The sequence below is a fragment of the Herpailurus yagouaroundi genome, unplaced genomic scaffold, assembly GCF_014898765.1.
Source record: "Herpailurus yagouaroundi ecotype Mexico unplaced genomic scaffold, PumYag 141, whole genome shotgun sequence".
NCBI classification, from domain to species: Eukaryota; Metazoa; Chordata; class Mammalia; order Carnivora; family Felidae; genus Herpailurus; species Herpailurus yagouaroundi.
In genome coordinates, this window is record NW_024412396.1 from 11,536,413 (window position 1) to 11,544,605 (window position 8,193).

At 41.6% G+C, this 8,193-nt stretch overlaps 1 pseudogene; it reads left to right on the top strand.

Moving 5' to 3' along the window:
- The first annotated feature begins 241 nt into the window (after window positions 1-241).
- Window positions 242-320, top strand: LOC121032532 (uncharacterized; annotated as a pseudogene).
- The last annotated feature ends 7,873 nt before the right edge of the window (window positions 321-8,193 follow it).

The window sequence follows — 8,193 nt, forward strand, 5'->3', positions numbered from 1 at the left end:
ATGGGTAGTGATCTTAATAAATGTGATTTTCTGATATTGTGCAATGAAATGTGTTAACATTTGGAAGATTTGCAGAATACAGTCAGAGTGTTTTAAAAATTATCACTGCTTGATGATACAAAGTCATGCATCAACCAAAAAACAATCTATAGTTCAATGGATTTCAAAGATTAGAATCTAACAAATTTCTTATTATAATTCCAGATTCTACAGTGCAGCTAAGTTTTAAGAAATCACTACTGTGTTGTGTGAAAGGTTAGCACTCCCCTTGACAAGGATGGAAGAGGCCCTTGGGCCTGACAACATAACCACATGTGTATGGTAAAGAAATTACTACTTAATGAGTGTTGGTGTAATAACAAAGAATAATACCCAGTTATTAATTCTTTAGTATTTACACATATCTCTGTGTGAAGTGAATTTTCTTCACATACTTAAACCAAAACAACATACTATAACAGATTGAATGCAGAAAAGATATGGGAGTCTAGCTGTCTTATACAGAGCCAGGTATTTGAGAAAACCAAAAATATAAAACAATATCACTCTTCTGGTTTTTTTGTTTGGAGAAAAATAGTTAATTTTTAATTGAAAATGTTATTTATGTTAACATGTAATGAGTTCATCATTTTTTATCATTTTTAAATGACCTTGATGAATAAGACATTTCTACATGTATTTAAATTTTGACTGCATTAAATATTGGTAAATGTGATATGTATCATCCTAAGCTCTTTGAGTGACCCGAAAACATTTAAGAGGTAGAGGGGACTTGAGACAAAAACAGTTGTGAATGACCCCACTAGGGATATTCTGGTCAAAGTTTACAGCAAGTCACACCCTCCTTCATTCCAAAAGATTGGCAAACAAACAAACAAACAAACAAACAAAAACAAAAAACAGAACCAATGTCTTCATTCTAATAACCAATAGTATTGTATTTACATTTTGTTAAGCTATTTTATTTTATGCCTCTACACATCTTGCACACAGTTAATGCCAGAATTTTACTGCCCTTCGTGTAAACTAGAACTTGAAGCCTTTTAAAAAGTATACCAAACTCCATGGAACACTTGCAGTATTTTTATCTGTTACCTTTCTTGATTTTGATAAAGAAAAGTCATTCATAACTGCAGGTATAATGTCCTGGAATTTATTTTTTTTTTTAATATTTTTAACGTTTTTGTTTATTTTTGAGACAGAGACAGAGCATGAACGGGGGAGGGTCAGAGAGAGGGAGACACAGAATCTGAAACAGGCTCCAGGCTCTGAGCTGTCAGCACAGAGCCTGATGCGGGGCTCGAACTCACAAACCGTGAGATCATGACCTGAGCTGAAGTCGGCCGCCCAACCGACTGAGCCACCCAGGCGCCCCATGTCCTGGAATTTAAAATAAATAACTGCTTGGAATTTTCTCTCTCTGCACACCCCCGCTCATGCTTGCTCTCTTTCTCTGTCTCTTGCAAAATAAATAAATAAACTTTAAGGTGAAAAAGGGCACCTGGGTGGCTCGGTCAGTTAAGCATCCAATCTTGGTTTCGGCTAAGGTCATGATCTCATGGTTAATGAGATTGAGCCCCATGTCAGGCTCTGCAGTGACTTGGGATTCTCTCTCCCCTCTCTCTCTCTGCCCCTCCCCCACCTTCTCTCAACATAAATAAATAAACATTTAAAACAAAAGGTATTTCCCAGTTGACTGTCCTCTCGTGTCTATCAATAACTAGTATCATTTTGGAGACTTTTTCACTGTAATAGAAATGAGATGTACCTGAAAAAGTTTAAACTGATAAAAAATAACTAATGAAATTAATGGGATAATTAAATATTTCTGTGCTCTCAGAGTTTAAAAAGGAAGAAAAAAACAGAAGTAGTCAAAAATGAGAGTAAGTCATTCTAAAGGTGACTCTGAAATTCTCTCTGATCTAGTTTTAAACGCGTCAAAGATGGAAAATAAATAAGGACAGTGGAGAAAAGAAAACTCGCTGCCAATCCACCACCTATAGATGACCACTATAAACAATTGAGGTATGTCTTTTGGGGTGCCTGGGTATCTCAGTCACTTAAGCAACCCATTCATGATTTCGACTCTGGTCATGACCTCACAGTTCGTGAGTTGGAGCTCTGCATCAGGCTCTGCACTAACAGTGTGGAGCCTGCTTGGGATTCTCTCTCACCCTCTCTTTCTGCCCCTCCCCTTTTCATTCTCTCTCTCTCTCAAAATAAATAAATAAACTTTAAAATAAAAAAGGGCACCTGGGTGGCTTAGTCAGTTAAGCATCAGACTTTTGACTTCCACTCAAGTCATATCACGGTGGTGGGATGGAGCCCCAGGTTGGTTCCCACTGAGCATGGAGCCTGTTTGGGATTCTCTCTCTATCCCTCTCTCTCACTCTCTGTCCCTCCCCCACTCACACTGTACGCTCTCTGTCTCTGTTTTTAAATAAACATTTAAAATTTTTAAAAATTTAAAAAAAGAAAAGAAAATTTTTAAAAATTAAAAAAATAAATAACTCTTTAGACTTGTAGACATTCATAAATAGAGCATGTCAATATTGCATAACTTATCTGGGTAATTATCAAGATCTTTCCCATCTCCAAGGAAGAGATCTTAGAAGATAATTTAGAGATTGTTGTCATGTCTATGACTAGTTTTCACTGAGTAATTAACATGAGTCAGGAACTGTCCTAAGTACTTTATATACTTATCTTGTTTCTCAAGAACAGTGAAAGGTAGAACTGTATTCAAACCCAGAGTGCCGGTGATTGTCACCCCAAGCTGCTGACCATGTTTTGTTACTTTTCATTTGGTTCAACTCCTAACCTCCCCCACTTGCCACTTTTGTGCTCTACACATGAATCTATTGTTGCCCTTAGGATACTTTGTTGCAATTCATTTCTTTATGTATTTGCCTCTCCTAATCAACTTCTTGCTCCCTGAAGGAAGGAACTGTGTCTGAATTCCCACCGCACAGGAAAATCCATTTTTGCTGGGCTGAATTAATACCATGTTAGGCTATAGAAGCTGAAGGAGTTTAAATAGCTTTCCCACTCAATCAGTGTGTATTGTCAGGATCGGAATCTAGGCCTCCCATCCTAACCTTCTGTGGTAAACATTGCAGGTAAGTGCTTCTCAAATATGGTGCATGGACCAACTATATCAGTATCACCTAGGAATTTGTTAGAAATGCAAATTATTAGCATCCTCCCCTCACCACCACCCCCTTATTGGATAAGATTCTGTAAAGGTAAGGCCCGGAAATCTGTATTTTAATATGTTTTTATTGTGATTCTAATGCACACGAAAGTTCCAGAATCACTCTTCTAAGTGAAGAAACCTAGCAGTTTAATAGAAACAGAATGGTTGACTCAGCATGGAGCATAATAAAACCATTCGTTTGATTTGCTGTGTGATTAGGTTTATAAAATATCCTATAGAAAATGAAAAATTCAAGCACAAACTCATCTAGCATGGTTGTTTTTATTTTGGAAAAAAAAAATTAATCCAAAACAATAGCCACTCCTTCAAACAACCCGTCACTGAATTAATAATGATTAAATTCACTCAAAAATTCAGTGAAGAAAAGAGTCCATTGGCTAAATAAATATGCCTACCTGGAGGAACCAAAGCAAACAAATGAAATTTCCAGTTAGCACTAGGTATAATTTTCACTGAAATACAAAGGTGCATGGCCTCTGGACCTGTGGTGCAAGTACCAACCCACACACACTTAGGGGCTCTGTGCAAATTCTAATCATGCTGACAGAAGAAACAACTAGAACCAACATTTGTGATTCCTTTATAATGACAGGTAGATTTTAAATATTCCCCTCCAAAATTACAAATATTAGATTCAATTGATTTGCAGACATTTTGGAATAATATGCGCCACAATGTGAATATTATAACTAAAAAAAAAAAGCATAAGGATTTGAGAACCTTTCCTACTCACTAATTTTTTAAAACAATTCCTCCTCCCTTACTGTCTGCTGCTGAATTTAGTAAATAGCTAAAGGATTTCCTCTCTTAACTAAATCTCTTCCCTTTCTAGCTATATATTTATAAAGTCCTCTGAGAATTAGTTTAGCATAATAGCTTGAGATATTCAGTATTTGATATAGGTAGTATTAATATGAAAAATTCTCAGTCCTCTCCTTATATATTATATATGAACATACATATATTATAAATAATGATTTATTAGATATTCTCTCTTAATTCCTTCGTTTCTCTTCTGGAATATCCAGAAAGTGTATATTGCTAAGTTTATGTTACTTTTTTTCCTCCCCTGACATTATAGTCTTGCTTTTGAACAGACTAGAGGACATATTAATAGCATGGCAAATTTAGCAGTAAGAGCTTGAATTCAGTTTGGATTGAGGAGCAAAGATGGAAAATTGTTTAAATCAAATATTTAACCCCTCTACAGAATGTAAGATCTCCTTCCCATGGTATGGAGGGATCTTCATTTTAACTCATGTCTCTTCCTACAATGAAGACTCATCTCACAGATTGTAGTAAATGATAACAGGAGGTTTTGTTTTTGTTTTGTCTTTTTTTAAATAGAAAAAGAAAATCTCTCTTTGCATTGTGATCACTTTGCTAAAACACTCAACATTTCAGAGTAAAACATCTCTTACCTTATTCATGACATACTATATTTTCTTTCTATTTATTTTGTTTTGCTTTATATTATCCTAATCTCTATGTACTGTTTTATTTTCCTCTTAAATATCTGACCAAAGTAACACAAACATTAGATACAATCAATCTGTATAGCCCCTCATTCCTTGGTAGCTTCTGACAGGCAGTAGTAAAAATTCAAAGTCAAACCATTTAACTCTAAGTACATGGAAATGAATTTCCAGAGAATAGATATTTTTATCACATGAGAAAAAGGCGTAGTTTTACAGTGACAACAAGGATGAAGATGTAAATATGTAATTGTGATAGCTGTGTATATATCATATGTACGTATTGAGGGTTAAAACATCGTAAAGTCTTTCTAGATCTCTACATACACTAATATGTAGATTTCGGGGGGGGGAGAATATAAAATGAGAAAGTATCCAGTTTAATGTTAACTGGAGCCCTTTTAGTTGGATGAGTGCCAAAACAACTTTCAAAATATTTCAAAACAGCTGCCAGCATGTAAAGATTTTAACTGAAAGAATACAGTAATGAAATCTGAATTACTAATGAGTGAATAAACTTATATTTTGCTTAAGGTCCTCAATGAACATGGAGATAAGCAGGTCCAATAAGAAATTTGTCTCTCACGCATGCAAACCAAACTTCTGGACTTACACATTTAAAGACAAAATATTGAAAACAGATTTATATGCATTCTAAGGTAACCTACTGTGCAAGTCTTCTTCAAGTATTCTGTGTATTTCTATTTTAGAAAAGAAAGTTTCTGGAGGGCAGGAGATATATTCTCTTAAATATGGCGTTGACAGCTTGGAACTTTGAAGTTGAATGTACTCATTAAACTTGGCTTTTAATAATATAAAGTAGAATTGAAGTGAGCTTCAGCAAGTCTAGTCTTAAATGTCTAACAACAGATCTCACACATTCTTTCTATTGGGACACTTTTGCCCTTTAGGCTTTCAAGAAAAACTTGCCCTCCAGAAGGGAAGTGAAGCAGGACCACAAATTTCCAGACCAGCTATTTGGTAAAATAAGTAGTCCATAAAGTATAATCACTGTTTTTTTTCCGTTCATAGAATTGTACTGAAACAAAGAAGAACTGGGATATTGTTTATAAATATAACTCACTGTTGGTTGTGCAGAAAGACTTTAAAAGGGAAAGTAATCTAAAGATTCTGCTCTTTTGGCCAAAGAGGGTTTCCCCCCTTTGGCATCATTTGGCACATTGGGAATGCCTCTGGATCAATGGGATCTGGCTTGGAATATTGCATTATCTACTGGAGTCAAAGCACACATGGAAGCTGGACCTGCTTGCTGGAAGCCTCCATCAACTGGCTGACCTAGATATCAGGTGGCAGGCACAGCATCACCCCACAATGGGCCAATAATTCAGACAAATTCTATTTTATAGAAAGCCACGGCCTGGATCTGTGTTCATTTTTAGCCCGATTCCTCAGCCATTTTACTTGGCTTCCTTTGGTCTACAGTACTGCTGGCCGGCCTTGACCTCTGCAGTCAGAGGAGAACTTTTCCCAACCCCTGAAACATTCTTGACCTCTCTCGAATTGCAATGAACTCCCATTTCTTTCACCTGGAAAGCCAGCTTGGAGTCAAGGGATGCTTTTTGAGATCTCTCGCTTAAGATCCGGCCCTGAGGATGAGAGATGGAAGAGGAGAGGGCTCAGAAACCAAGTCAATCAGCATCTCCTGGCCGCGGTGCTCCTACAGGGACCCACATCTGTGACCAGATCCTTACAAGGCGGCTTTCCATGTACTCAGACCATCCACTCTCTCAACACCCACCCCCACTCCGTTCAATGACCTTGAGTTTGGCCTCTGAAAAGCAAGTATCTCCGAATGAAATGCCGTTAAACTAGAGAATGACCCCTTTCCAGGAAGGAAGGAAGGAGTCAGGACCTGGGTTAGGTCTTCAACTAACTCGTGGGATCCTTAGCACACGCCGCAGATGCTCATTACGATTCTTTTTACGTGCAACATGTGGGGGACGAAGCAGTTTCATATCTCTTGGTATTATCTGCCGTCCAAAGCATTTTCTTTGAGAGGAAAATGGAAACGCAGCTGCGCCGTGGGCCCGGCCAGCGAGAGCTGGGGCTCCCTCCCTCTGTCTCCCTGTGGCTGCCGGGCGCGGGAGGCTCCTCCGGAAACTGACTCGGGTTAGGGGAGTGCAGAGATTGCCTAGGCAGGCGCGGGACGCTGCTGGGGCGCGGATGGGCCTTTGTGCGGCTCTGTGCTTCCCGAGAGCCGCGAGGGTGGAAGGGGACGTCCAGCTCTACAGCTAGGGCAGGGGTCTGGCCCCTAGCCCGTGTGCGGGAATGCTGGGCTGGGCAGGCTGCCGCCCTCGGCCTTGGCAACTTCTGGCCAATCCGCCCTGCCCCTCTGGGTCCCCGCCGGCCGGTTGCGCCCCAGGCTCAAAGGGTTAAGCAGGTGTCTCGCCCGGCGAGGCGCTATTGGCCGAGAGCCGGGGCGGCGCGGCCGCGGTCACCATGCTCCGCCGAGCCCAACTTGGGTTCGTGCGGCGGGCGCGGCGGCCGCTCGCACCCCGGCTGCCGGGCCGGAGCTTCCGCGCGCGGGGAGAGGAGAAAACGAGATGGGGAGAACCACATCAGCACCAGCAAAGTGGGTCGCGGGTGGGTGCGTGCAAGAGGAAGGGAGCCCTACAGAGCCCCGCGTCCCGCAAGGGACGCGCCCCTCTGCCCCGCAACTCCGGTCCCGGCTTTCAAGCCGGAAGAAAGAGGGAGGAAGTGGGGCAACAGGGGGTCCTGGGCAGGGGGTGGGGAAACGATCCACTCCCACTGCCCCCACCTACTAATCGGGCCCGAAGGGGTGCAAGTTGTCATTAAAAAGGCGCGCCGAAATCACTAGCATCCCTCCTCACACCCTAAGAAATACCGATGTAACAATGCAGAGAAGTAACTGGGAGACACGAGGAAATAAATGCACGTGTTTTCTCTTTTTGTTTCCCTGGTGGTTGGAATTTGCAGAGTTCGCCTCAGTTGTGGCTGCTAATTTATTCGTTTCAACGTTTGAAAAGGGCGTGTAGAGATGGGTCATCGGGAGCACACCCGGATCCCTCTAGCTGGACCTACACTCTCCAGCTCACAAGTTTGTCCAAGACTAACCTGCCCGCCCACCAGGAGCAAGCAGAGTCCCTTTTGATAAAGGGAACAAACTCTCCATTGCACAAAAGCGGCTTCTCCGCCCGCCCCCCTTTTCCTTTGCACACCATCCCTCCTCGATAAGCAAGTTCTCCAGTAGTCCAACTTGCAATTGGCAACCCCCGCGCCGCCTGGTGTGCAGAAGACTGGCAGAGAGGGGTCCCGGGTGGGAGAGGAAGGTCTGCGCCCCCATTCCTGCACACGCGGGCTGAAGTCCAGGTTGCTGGAAGCTGCGGGAGGCGCGAGCCTGCTTGGATGGTGGTTATTTCTCTAGAGAAAAGAGGGGAGAGAGCGCGCCTCAGTCTTGCACTTTGGGTCGGAAGTGCGCGGTGTGTGTGTGTGTGTGTGTGTGTGTGTGTGTGTGTGTGT